The sequence below is a fragment of the Aphelocoma coerulescens genome, chromosome 4 (genome assembly GCF_041296385.1).
Source record: "Aphelocoma coerulescens isolate FSJ_1873_10779 chromosome 4, UR_Acoe_1.0, whole genome shotgun sequence".
Classification (NCBI taxonomy): Eukaryota; Metazoa; Chordata; class Aves; order Passeriformes; family Corvidae; genus Aphelocoma; species Aphelocoma coerulescens.
Window position 1 is genome coordinate 75,726,673 of NC_091017.1, and position 13,961 is coordinate 75,740,633.

At 38.2% G+C, this 13,961-nt stretch overlaps 1 protein-coding gene and 1 long non-coding RNA gene across 6 annotated transcripts in view; both read right to left on the minus strand.

Moving 5' to 3' along the window:
- CTNNA2 (catenin alpha 2) overlaps positions 1-13,961 on the minus strand; it is a 463,984-nt gene that overhangs the window by 286,995 nt on the left and 163,028 nt on the right. The window lies entirely within an intron of this gene.
- Positions 3,609-7,907, minus strand: LOC138109190 (uncharacterized). Its single transcript, XR_011150347.1, has 2 exons — positions 7,716-7,907; positions 3,609-4,036 (listed from the first exon to the last, which is right to left on the minus strand). It is a non-coding gene; the product is annotated as an uncharacterized lncRNA (long non-coding RNA).

The window sequence follows — 13,961 nt, forward strand, 5'->3', positions numbered from 1 at the left end:
CCCAGTTTAGATCCATGTTCCAAAGCTCGATTTGGATTTGTACGCAGGGAAAAATTAGATATTGATTCTGGACTTCTTTTCTCACATCCAAGAAGGAACATTGCTACCAGTGCTGAAGATGCTACCTGATGTGTATTTGTTAGAAAATTACAAAGCAATGATGAAAGACAGTAGCCAAAAATATAATCTTAGGAGTTCAACAGCTTATGAAAGAATGTGCACTACCTCAAGGCAGGATTTTTGTGCTAAAAGGCAAAGTCTATCAACACAAAATTTTGGCATTTCCAAGCTATCATTTGGCATTTCTTAATTCCCAGGTGACACATTGGCTCCCAGAATGTTGTCTGCTGAAATACGTGTAATGAAAAACCTAGGACCAGATTAGCTAAACATGTACTTGGAAAAGTAAGAAACAGAAGTGTCACAATTTTTTATAAATACCACAAGACAAATGAAAGAGGAAACTAAATTAAATAAAGGGTCACAAATTAAAGCCTCTGCAACCACAAGACTATCAGCAGCCAAGTAGGTGCAGTATAAGCTTCCAACTTAGGAAAAAATCACCCTGAGAAGGGAGAGTGAACCAGAGATCAGAAGTGGAGAGAAATTCCTTCCAGATTTCTCAGGTGGAGCTGCTTTGGTTATAAAGCATCTTCGACTTCAAAACACAAAAGAACAAGTCAGATAATATCAGAGAACTAATGAAGAACACAATAGCTGATCACTCAACGTATTACAGAATCACAGAATGGTTTGGATTGGAAGGGACATCAAAGATCATCCAGTTCCATCCTTCTGCCATGGGGAGTGTCCTGGGTTGAGGTGTATTCTATTACCATCCTCATGAGCAGTGGAAATCAGGTGGGGCAGTGTTTCCTTGCCTCCTCCCCCCAGACTATCTTGCTGTTAATGGCCCATCATTGTCCTGCCCATGACTCACAGATAACTCCCTCTGGACCATCTTCTGTTAATGAGCCTAATCAACACTTGGCCTCATGACTCATTACCCCATTGTGAGATGCTCCACCCAGAGGGAGGAACCAAGCATCCCATCGTGGATATAATCTGGGACTCTGAACACCAGAGCTGATCTTTCCACTGGATTTCCAGGGGACAGGAGCTACACAGCCACCACTGGACCCTCTGAGGAAGAGCAGACCCTTTCTACAGGATCACTGCTTTGACAGAACCACATCCATCACTTCAGGAGGACTGCTACCACCATTCTACCAGACTGCTACCACCACCCTGACTAACAGGGTGTCAGGTTATATCCTGACTCTGTCAGTTTAACCCACTGTTTTCTGCCTTTTTTTTTTTTTTTTCCCTTTATTTCCCTATTAAATTGTTATTTTTACTTGGTGCTTTCCACTAGTTTTTTTTCAAACTAGTACAGGCAGGAACACCTTCCACTATCCCAGGTTGCTTCAAGCCCTGTCCAGCCTGTCCTTGGACACTTCAGTGATGGGGCAGTGACAGCTTCTATGGGCAGCCTGTGCTAGGGTCTATTTCCCTTTGGTAGAAGAAAGCAGGAGATAAATTGCATTGAAATGCACCAAGGAATAATCCAAATGTTGAGGAGACGTATATTTAATACATATTTTAGGCTTTCAAATATTTTCTTCACTAGCTATTTCCTCTAATGTTTAACTTGCTATTTGCTAAAGCACTCCAATATTTGCAGTGTCTCAGAAACCTCATTAATCAGCTCCTAAAAGCACTAAGCCAATTAGTATGTGTGGCACCCACCAGAGGAGAGCTCTGAACTGTGATGTTGTTACCTACTTCTGTAATAAACTGCTGTCATCATCATTGCTCCTGACAGTGACCCAGTGCAGATGTTTTACAACATACTGGTAAAACACCAGGTTTCAAAACTGCCATCTTTTTATGAAATTATTTCTTCAAGATCCAATTAAAATTAAAAAAAAAAAAATATTGAAGTTCAGTAAGTTAATAAATGAGTTTCTCAAATTTAAAACTCTGTGTTGTTTTCCTCTCCTCACTAGAACCAGCTAATATAAAAAGAAACCTCATATTTTCCCAGTAAGGTATCTCTTTAAATCTTGTTTTAACAAGCTGCATTGACACACAGGAGATTCATATGCAGCATATCAAAAGAAGAATTCCTCTGTTTTGCTCTTTGTGTATGTGTGTTTGATATAAAAATTAAGGAAAAAAAACCTCCTAAAGCTTTAAAGAGGATGATTCACTACCAAGATTTAATTCATTGAAAGGAAAAGACTACAATGCCTTTTGAAATAAAAGCAAGAATACTAACACCAAATCTTAGTTCTACAGAGAAACAGAATTTATGCAACACACGGCTCAATATCCACAGGTTACTTACATTATTCACAACTAGTAGCAGCCTACACTCTCATCATAAATTGCAATAAAGCTTTTCTTTATGAGAACATCTCCTTTCATCTCCAACTAAGAATGTAAAAATATACTACCCTACCTAAAATATGAATTGCATCACTTCCAAAAATATACTGGTATCTATATGTGTCCCTTCACTGGAGGAATTTTTAGCGCTATAACCAGGCAGTATCCCAACAGCTCTTTCAAGAATTAGCAGGAAGAAGAAAGGGGCTAAAATATCTGCTTCACTTGGGTCAGGCAGCCTCACTTAGCATCGTATGGTTTCTACAGGCTGCCAGGCAATACCACTGTCTGGCAATTCTTATCTCCACTTTCTAAATTTCTGAAATTCAAGGAGCAGAACAGCAGAAAACGTGCATTAATGAGCCCAGCATTCCCCTTTGGGTACCTTCCTCCCATATTCTCCCCACTGGTTCCCTGCTCTAACTCGCTCTGTTCAATTTTTGCAGCTGTGCATTTAAAGGTTAAACTCTTGGAGTAAAAACAGAACAACAAAGAAAAGGAAAACAGGGGAAAATGCATGAACTCAGTTCAGTACTCATGATTTACTAGTAGTAAATCAGCGAGTATAGCCTAAAGGAATGTTAACAGGTGTTCACTGCTTTCAGAAGGACTTTACATGATTTGAATATTGCTTAGCAACACCAACTCTATTTAAAGGGCTGTGACAATAACATATGTATGAGTAGGTCCAGAAAATAGCAGCTTCATGACATCCATACCAGTGCTTTATCCAGAAAGCTGGATTCCTCTGCTTTATGCCCTTGCTCTCTCCAGGAGCAGGTTCTCATTCCAGAACCCAAGTAAGACTTAAAGGACCAATGCATGTAGAAGACTTACAGAATGTCACACAGACCACACGCTTTTGGCTTTTAAATGCTTAAAAACACAGTTCTAATGAATGCAGTATCATTAAACTTACTGTTTGTCCTTTGGCAGAAGAAATTCCTACATTACCAGGTTCTGCCCTGCACTTATCAAATGCCAGAACATCTTTTATAATGGATAGCTTGAAGGTTTGCTTAACAGACAAAATAAACAGGGAAAAACAGATGCAGTGGGAGTTGTGTTACTGTATCAGATAATGAAGAGGGGACTGGACAAGTGACACGGAGATGCTCACCCCAACCTAATCCTCTCAGCATCCTACTTCACTCCCACACAGCACTGGGCTATGCAAACACAGCACCAGTTTCCCAAAATAAAATAGTGGCAGCAAGTCATGTAACATCCATTTATTAAAAACACAACAGAAAACAGGGTTTTGTACGAAGTATTGCCTTTATCAGCTTAATGCAGTGGAATTGCTGCCTGTGTTTTAGAGTTAAACCACAACACGGGATTTAAGAGTCCAGCAACAACAACAGAAGTGACACACTTATTTTCCTGTGGAATATGACAGCAGACATCATGACAGGATAAAAGAGATGTAGAACGGAGATTTGGGGACATTATTCTCTCCAAGTGGTAAATCACAGGCATGATAGGGATGAGAACTTCGGAATTGCTGCGAAGAGTTTTGCAAAAGAAGCCATTTGCGGTGCGGCGCTTTATCCACCCTCCAAACCCCGAAATAACGCGGCAGGGCTGCCACCTGCTGGAACTCCGTAACATACAGCCAGAAACAGGGCCGAGAAATTAGGGGCTGCTGGATGGAGAAAAACAACAGGGAGTGGCTGGTTACAAGGGAAATTGCGGTATTTATAGTAAGAGCATGCAGATAAAATTGGATTAGATTCACACATCCGAGAAAAGAGCATCAATACACTCTCAAAGTCCTTCAGACCAAATCACATTTAAGGATCCCGACTGCAGCAACTTCTCTACACTTACCAGGGAGGACTTTTTTTTTTTTTCTGAAGGGTTTGGGCAGTGGTCCAAGACACATAAAAAGGATAGAAGAGCAAACAGAACACATGCTAGCCCAGAAATATTCAACCTACTGTAATGAAACTCAACTGCAAATATCCACCATTACCAGAGTTATAATACCATGAAAACATCAGAAAAGACATTATCTGAAGTGAGTTTTTCAGTATTTCTACTGCATGGAAAGAATACTCTTATTTTTACACAAATTGATCAAACTAACCTGCATTTCAGGTCTAAAAAGTAGAGCTTTTCCAAGTAAGACACAATTTCTGAACAAACTGATATATAAATATTGTCTCCCAACTAAACCACTGCCACTTTCCTTCCTTTTTTCTTTACTGCTCTGTATCTCCTTCCTTGTCTCTACCTTTTTATCTTCTTCCTACAATTCCTCTTACTTTTAATGTTTCCATGGCAATGACAGCAAAAGAAAAGATTAAATATGCTTTGTGTATTTCTTTCTTTTTTTACATAAAATTTTGGAAGATGGCAAAGAGAAAGAAATAGTATCACATATCCCTCAGAGAGCGATGCCAGAGCCAGGCCAATAACTCATTATGCAATTGCAAGGATTTACCAATTAACAGCTATTTGGAAGCTCATCTTCATAAACATTTAAACTGGGAACAGCAACTCTAAAGACAATCTGTTAAAAAAACAGAGCAAGAGAAAGTAAGAAAGCATAAACCAATAGAGAGTGAAAGAACTGTTAAGGGTTATTGGGTATCTTCTGGATAACATCCTTAGTGTATTCTGCATTTTTATATTGAAGTCTTTATATTAAGGCAAAAAGTTGCAGATCTACAGTTAAGAATAAATGGACCTTTGCACCTGAAATTAAGTAGGGGAGCCTATCCAACAGCTGCATTTTTTCAACCCTTCTCAAAGCAGAGGGTTCTCCTTCAATAGTTCACCACTTGGGAGGAGGAATTCTGCAATAAGCTGCAATCCCCATTTCTCAATAACCTGCCAGATGCACTAAAAACATAACTGAGACCACTTATTGGAGAAATACTTTAGAATGTAACAAGGAAGAATTCATTCTATTTCTAAAAGCCTTCTCCTGAAGCACCCATGGAACAACAGCAGACATTCCCATCTCTTTTGTGGTAACAAAGACACCCTGTAGATGTTCAGTCCTTTAAAATACATAGAGGTGTGTATGCAGTGGCATTTAAAGAGAGCACGCACCACTTGGGGAACTCAGAATACAATGCTTTGGTATTTGCAGCTGTGGGACTTGAGGAAATCTGAGCTTTTCTCTCCTCCTGCCCCACAGCCCCTCTGTTTTGGTGAATGTATTTCCTCTGAAAATGGAAGCTGGGAGGTAAAAGTGAATAAATTGTTCTGGTGTTTTTTCTGGCTTTTTTTTTTTTTTTTTTTTTTTTTTTTTTTTTTTTTTTTGTGAGAAAACAATTTCCCAAATTTAGACACTGATGCTAAATGGTTAAATGGTTGTGTCAGGGTTATATTCCACTGGGAAAGGTAGCTGGATTATCCAAAATTTTTTAGGAATTTATATGACATAACTTCTAAACACAATCCAGATTTTACTCTTACAAGGAACACAAACAGTGGTCCCTTTTTACTTTTATTTTAAAATGGTTTAGACCAAAGATGATTGAATTCTTCCTCAAGCTCTTCTTCTAGATATCCCTTTTAAAATCCTTTGGTCTCTTTCATAGATTGCTGAAGTTGCTGCAGGACTTTCCATTTCTTGCTTCAGTATTCAACGTCTGGTAGATGCTAGTTCACTGATATTTAGAAATCTGATCTATTTTCAGAGGAAAGAGATATTTATATTTCTCAGGGAGTTCAAGTACTGAATATATGGTAAGGCTGTGCAGTATGTGAACCCCAGAAATTTCAGTTCCATGAGTCAGATGAAATACTTCCCTTAAGCACTGCTAACTTAGTCATGTAGATATTGTATGTAAAGAGAACCTAAACCATCTTCCAAAAATTCAGATGAGTTGAAAATTAGATGAAAAATTGCCTGTTTCTTTCTTATGCAGAATATGCATCCTAACTTGAAAGGTTCAAGTATCTTCGGGGATATTTCTTCCTCTCTGTAAAAGATCCATCACCACCTTGAACAATGTGAAGTGCTCCAAAGCTTTACTCTTGCCACTCATATTGACCAATAGGTTTGGGGGTGAGTGTTTTGAGATTTCAAGATTCCCACAAAATAAACGTCATTCTTTCAGATACTTGGGTCTCCACATACAATGGAGAGCACTGATTAACCCTTAAATTATACTTTGAACCACAGGGAGTTTATAGAAATGACCACAGAAATTCAAGTTTCCCAGTACTGCAGTTCTGATGAGAAGTTTAAAGCAGCTCTTTATAAGAAAGCAATAAATGTTGGAAAAGTGGACATTACTTGTGACTGATTTCCATTCCCTGTTTACAAGTGCCTACACAATTAACCTACTGACATGAAGATTTCCTATTAATAAGAGATCTGGAATGCGTGTGCCAAGGAGTTTATAAGTTAATATATTACTTGATTTGCCTCCAGAAAAATAAGCATACTGGCCTGTTATTGCATATCTAACCACCTATTTCATGTTCATAACAGAGTTCTTACAATTTGAGTAACCCATCTTTATAGAATTTTTTGTGATTAATTCATGTTTCCCCCCATTAAATCCTCAGCCAAGTGACAATACATACTTTATATGGAAAAAAATATCATCTAAGGATATACTGACTTCTGTTTCAGAACATAATATATGATTTAATGTATTGTTCTTCACTGCTGAAGTACATCATCCTTTCTTCTCACGTTTGGTGGGGTATTTCTTCACTTTAACTGTCTGGGAAGGTTATTGCAATTTACAGAGCCAGCTTAATTTTGAAACCCTTCAGGCCTCCTTGCCCTCCAATGTGAGTTGTCTACAGAAGAAACCACACCCTTCTCTCACAATTTGGAGTCTTCACAGTTACAAGGCACATTAAGGAGTCTGGATTGAAGCCTGTAAACTCTTTTCCTCTAGAAACATGTGCCAGAACAAATTTCCACTAAACAAAACTTTTCTTCCAGAAGCTGTTCATTCCCAAAATAAAGCACACCCCTTCAGATGTATTTCTTCAGAAGAAATTTCTTCCTTTCCTTTCCCTTCCTTTCCTTTCTTTTCCCTTGCCTTTTTTCCTCCTTTCCTTTCTCTTTTCTTTCTTTCCAGTGTGCACACGTATTATCTCCACTGTTTATTAACTTAACTTCTCTAAGCATAAGTCTGCTTAGTCCCAAAAACCTCCTTTTCTCACCCAAGAGCCTGTGTTACACAGATCCCCTCACCCCTCTCGTTACTCAACAGTTTTTGATATTCATTTCTCTCCATTCCCTTGCCACTCAATCTTTCCCTTACACAAGTCCATCCCTTCTCTGCTCATTTACCTAAAGATTAATTTTAAAACCTATTTTCCACCACAACGTGACGGTTCCTCACCTGCCACCATATCACTGCACTGAATTCCAAAGAGACAAAGAGCACAGAGATCTTTTAGGGCTGGGAACAGACTCCAGCAGCATGATGCAGCTGCTGGGACCATTCCTCAAAGAAGCTGCAGGACAAAGAAATCCATTTTCCTGAGAAAAGGAGTAACCAGCCGGGAGTGAGAGAAAGGAAAACACCCATGAACAGTCAGAGCAGCAGAGCTCAGGCCAGGCCACCCAGCAGTTTTAAGGGCTCTAAGTCCCACCTGACACCTCGTAATGCCATCATGGTGGGAGCAGTGATGAGGACAGCTGGGTCCACCAGGGAAGATAAAAATGATGGATCATCTTAACCCAGAAAAGCCAACTGACTACAAAGAGGAAACTCTCTGAGAGTGAGAAGTATCAGTTTGGTCCTTCTTAGGGTATTGTAAGGGTCTGAAAGAAGGTTGGACTTGATGGTATTGGAGGTCTTTTTCAACCTCAATGATTTTATGATTTCCCACAGGATTTTTCAAACAGGGAAGAAACTTCTTGCAATAAAAATGTGATTAATGTCAAGACACTTGCAAATACTTTCTCATACTCTCACATTTAACCAAGATTTAAAAGTAAAAAAAAAAAAAACCCAAACCAAACCAAAAGCAACCAAAAAAACCCATGCTAAAGATCAGGTGGGAATATATATCAATAAACTAAATACAAGAAAACATTTAGAGGAGCCCATAAAATTCAAAAAGAAATTGATAATGCAGAACTACACATAAGCTTAAACTGCTATTTTTGAAAACCATGTAAAGGTTGTCTATTAGAAATTATTCTTAACGGTATTTGTGACAGTTTAATTTGCCTATTTAAAATAAATATACTCCAATTCCTTTCTCAAATGTTCTTCTCCCACTCTTAGATGATACAAGCTCATTTAACAACTGGTAGTCAAACATGCTCCAAACTGCAGAGGATTATTGTGAAGCAAAAATAATTCTGCCATTCTAAAAAAAGTGGCTGGCAATTAGTGATTTCAGTTGGCCTTTTCTCCACAGTGTTTAGCAGAATGTTATATTTAAGCCTTATTAAAATGTACAGAGATTCTAAAATTTTAAATATAGATTTCCTTGCTAATTCTCTGTCAAAGTCAAATAGATAAAACATAAATGTGGGAACAATCTTAGACAATAGAAATGGAATGGCCATACTGGGTGAAAAAATAAATCATTCTATTAATACACCTATATGGTCTGTATCACCATTTGATTTTCCAGAGGAGTACCCTCTTGAACACTTAGCTCAAACCCTGGTTTTACCTAAGCATAGCTTGAAACCTAACAGGATCAAGAGAAAATTAAAAGAAACACTTTTAGAGTATATTTATGTCTATTAAAGTTAAGCTGTTGGTTTTTTCCTCACCTGAATTTGATCAGCTCCTCATGCATCTTTTTCACGCACTAGGAAATTCCCTGCTTCCTTTGTCAGAAATATTATACCCATAACTGATAGCTTGGAGAACACATGCATGATCTAAGACCTGAGATTCCTTAAATTATATTCTCAACTCATTTCTCCATCAGTCTCATCCTTTATATGTATAAAACCAGGGCAATAAAGTTTAATTGTTTTGCTTTTTCATCAAACTGAAATGATCATCTGATTCTGATTTTGTTATTCAAGATTAACAAGATACCAGTGTATCACACAATGCCATATTTTTTATTAGCTTTTATCAAAAAAATAAAGTTAGTGAGCTGGGCTATAGCCTTAAACATGATCAGCACAAATTGTCTTCAAAGGTTTTCCCTTTGGCAAGAGGAATCAGTGAGGACACAAAACCTCAAAGCAACTTCATAATCACCTTTCTGTATGTTTCCAGGGGAAGAAAGTTTATATGAGAGGGGAAAAAAAAAAAAAAAAAAAAGGAAAATCTAACTCCAAGCAATGACCCACAACCAGATTTCCTGGGGCTGTGAGATACACATTCTGGCCTGCCTCTTGCTTGCCCTTGCTACACACAATAAGGGGATTTAAACATAATCACAGAATCATTTAGGTTGTAAAAGACCTTCAGGATCATTGAGTTAACCCAGCACAGCCAAGGCCACCCCTAAGCCGTGTCCCCAAGTGCCACATCTACACATAAAAGCTCTTTTCACGGTGAAGTTCCTTTAGATTCCACAAACTCTACAGCCCATGTGGAAAAAGGAAACAAAGACTGGATCCAGTTAAAGACTCACACTGTATTTTAATTTCTAGACAAGCCGTAAAGGAGGGGAGATGTACGTATCTTGGGTCTCTTAGTGCACTATTCTATTTTATTATATTACTTTTCAGCTCTAAGTCTCTGCAGGCCACTGAGGCCAGTGCTCTTCCTTACCCCTCCTGCATCTCCTGCACCAATGCTTGGGTCTGCCATCCCCTCCCCCAGCACTAAGTCAAATTGCAACATAAATATTAAAGGAGAGAAAAATACAGAGCAGAGAAGGAGTCTGTGTCACTCAACAGTGAAGCAGAGATCGCCTCGTGGAATGGATCATTTCTGGGGCACACTGAAACAACGATGCAATGCAATCTCTGGCAAGCAGTTCCATGAAGTTGCCATTTCCTCCCTTGACTTTGCCAGAACTGAAGAACTGCAATAGCTGTAAGGTCTCTCACTGACTATAGGGCAAACACAAATACTCAGAAACACTCCAATCATAAAGAGTGGAACAATAATATTAAAAATTAATGCAATTAACTAGGCACTCCTGACTATACAGTACAGGCTGCCTTCTGTATGTGCTGAACTTAAAAGTTGGAATAATGCTCGTTTTGGTGACAATTTCACCAAGCAAAGACAATCTTTGTCCCTTAAATAAGAAGACAGGCTACATACACTAAGAAATTAATGCAGGAGGCAAGCCTACAAGTCAGTGTGGTGAAAGCATTTACAGAATAAGGATAATATTTACTGCCTTTCCAAATTTTTATGCTATGCATAAAACTTCCCAACTGTTACAAAGAATAACTCAGAGACAGGTGACAGAACAAAGTTACTGGTATGTCTGTGTTTCCTTTTGAGAATGTGTTCCTGCTGTACATATTAATAAATATCAGTGAGATTAAATCAAAATAACATATATGAGCAACTGAGCATGATTTTTCTCAATCACCGGAGATTGCTACCATAGTTATTTACAGGAGCACTAAACAAATCTGTGATTATATTAAAATACAGGTGAAGCTACATTAAGGCAGAGGAGGTATAATGAAGATTAAAGAGAAAATATACCTATAATGTTCTTAAAATGAACAGATAAAGAAAAAAATTACCATTTCCCATTGAACAGGGAAAAAAGCTTTCCAGTTCATTAAGAAGAATGAAGTGAAAAACAGGGTTTGCACATACTAGAAATTCTTCACAGCTTTGAAGATGTTAACAGCAGAAGGTGCATTTCAGATCACATTTTGTGGCATTCAAGCCTAACAAAAATAGGTATGAAATTCTACTCAGTGTTTAGAAACAAGATTATAACCTCTGATATAGGAAATGAAGAGAAATAAATATATGTGTATGTCTGTTTCTACTTATTGACACATTATTTCAGAAAAATGTATTTCAGAAAGAAACAATAAATATATCTAAAGAAATTAATATTATTTTTGTCCCATAGCCCTGCAGAAGATGGGAAAACATCTTATTTTCAGTTTCCTTGTCACTCTGCTTGCAATCCACACACCTGTCCCTGGAAGAGCTCTGGCTCACACTTCCCAAAGCAGGTAAGACCCCACATTTGTCCCCATCCTCAAGTTCTCAGTGGAAGATTTGGGATCTAACAGATGCAGTTTGCTCTGATTAGAGAACTGACCCTTCTCTAATACGAGAACCACAGCTGGTGTTTTAAAAGAAAGTTCTCCAGGTGAAGGAAACTTCAGGGAGACATTACCTGCCACAAGGACCTAATTAAACAGAATTGATTTCCTCCCAAATATTTCCCGCTACGTATGGTTTAGGAACCTCGCTGCACAGGAGACTGGAAAAGAAAGAAGGAAAACCCAAAAGACAGTATATTAGAATGGCAATTATTTTCTATCCCCCAGCTGGTTTTGGCAGTTATTTTAAAATGCCAGAGAAGTCACTGCACTTTGATGAAGGCACTTGTTATTTCTTAGTTGTGAACAAGACAATTCCAGGGCACAAAGTTCAAAAGACAGCACTCACAGAAGGCAATAATTAGACTCATCTACACTGAGATGCTGTTGCAACTGAACAGCCCTGTCTGGTAGTAGTAGGGTCAGAAATTTAATGTTGCACCATTTGGTGTAATGGCTCTGATAACTGCTTGCTTATTTTCACACCTACAGTGGAAAGTAATTAAAGTAAAATCCTTTTAGGTGTAATTAGACAGAAGGACTCATTTAAACTGAATGTAAGGAAAAGAAGAAAAGTAAGGGATCAAAAAAATTAAGGAAGTATCAGATTTTGTAATTAGCAGGTCACTACCTTCTCTAGTCTGAATTTATTCAGAAAAGAAAATTATTTAGCAAAGGTCTGAGAATTACATACCTTTAGATTTTTTTTTTTTTCCTGTACAATATCAAAAATACGAAAGAAGGAAACTAATGTGATTTATATATTTTAAATAGAGCTTTTATATTCTACTCTTAGGAAGCAACTGTATTAAAATAAAGGTGCAATAAAGTACATCTTCTTACTTGGTGCCACTGAACATTTGGTTCAGTCTGGAGAAGAGAAGGCTTTGGGGTGACCAAATTGGTGCCTTCCAGTGCCTAAAGGAGCCAACAGGCAAGATGGAGAGAGACAATTTACAAGGGATGGAGTGACAGGACAAGGGGGAATGGCTTCCCATTGCCAGAGGACAGGGTTAGATGGGATACTGGGAAGGAATTGTTCCCTGGGAGGGTGGTGATGCTCTGGTTGCCCAGAGAAGCTGTGGCTGCCCCATCCTGGGAAGTGTCCAAGGCCAGGTTGGACAGGGTTTGGAGCAACCTGGATAGTGGAAAGTGTCCCTGCCCATGGCAGGGGGTGGAATGAGATGTTCCTGAATTTCCCTTCCAACCTAATTTCCCTTCCAACCATTCCGTGATTCTGTGATTCCATTGCCTCCCCTTGGGACACTGGTAAATCCTGCAGCACACACAGAGTGCAAACAGGCTGGGAACCCAGAGTCTTTTCTGCATCTGCAGGAATTTTCCTTTAACTGTTGAATTTAATTTCATAACCTTCCTGGACCTCTGAAGAGGGGAAAGCTTGCTCTGAGATTAGAAAGGGAATCAGCATGATTTGACAAGCCATTTGATGTATTTGCCTGTAATAACTCTGGCATTGCAACCTTCAGGGGGACAGAAAGCTGACAGCCAGAGAAAGGAGACAAAGAATGGAGTTCTGTGACTACAATCCAGTCTTTAATAAAAGGCACTGGGGATTTTTATGAGGGGAAAAAAATAGACCCGTTTCTAAGCATGTTTTAAACTTTTCTCATCTGAAAAACAAAAAAAAATTTGATTGTGAGATATACCTAGTGGTCAATATTAAAACTTGTAATACTTTGAGCATAAGGTAGTTAAAAAGCCCTGCACATGAAGATAATTGGAGTATCTTATACGCAGATCAATAATTTTTAGCTGTTGGAGGCATTTTGACCTCAAAATCATATAAAACTTGAGAAGAGTCTTAAGAGTTGTTTTATCCTGGCAATGCCACGTCACCACAAAAACCTCAAAGACTGTTTTTCATTTTTCCTTTTTACCCCTAATTTAAATCTCAAGTAATTTCTTTTTTTTGCCCTCAGAAATCTTCTCAGAAAGGCCTTGGCCTGGCTCATTGTGCAAATATGAAGATGCCAGTGCAGAAATGTGGAAATCCCTCTAAAACTCCACATATCCCACTGTCCAATACAGTATTTTATCCTGCATGTAATCCTGGAACAATTGGAAAAACTAATTAAGCAGTGAAGCGCATAAAGAAAAGTGAGCAACACAGCCCAATATAGTCATTATAAAAATCAGAATATTTTTGGACATAATTTATTTACACATTTTCAACTCCATTAATTTAAAATGAAAATGTATTTATTAAGTCACTGAAAATCTTTCTCTTTAAATATGCAAATATATCTTCCAGAATTTCCCAGCCTGGAGTCCCACAAGCTATACATAAACATTAAAACTCCAAAATACCATAAACTTGTTAAAGGGCAAGTTTTGCCTCGATGCACTGTAGAAATGAAAATGTATCAATTACATGTTATCAATTATTTTCCAT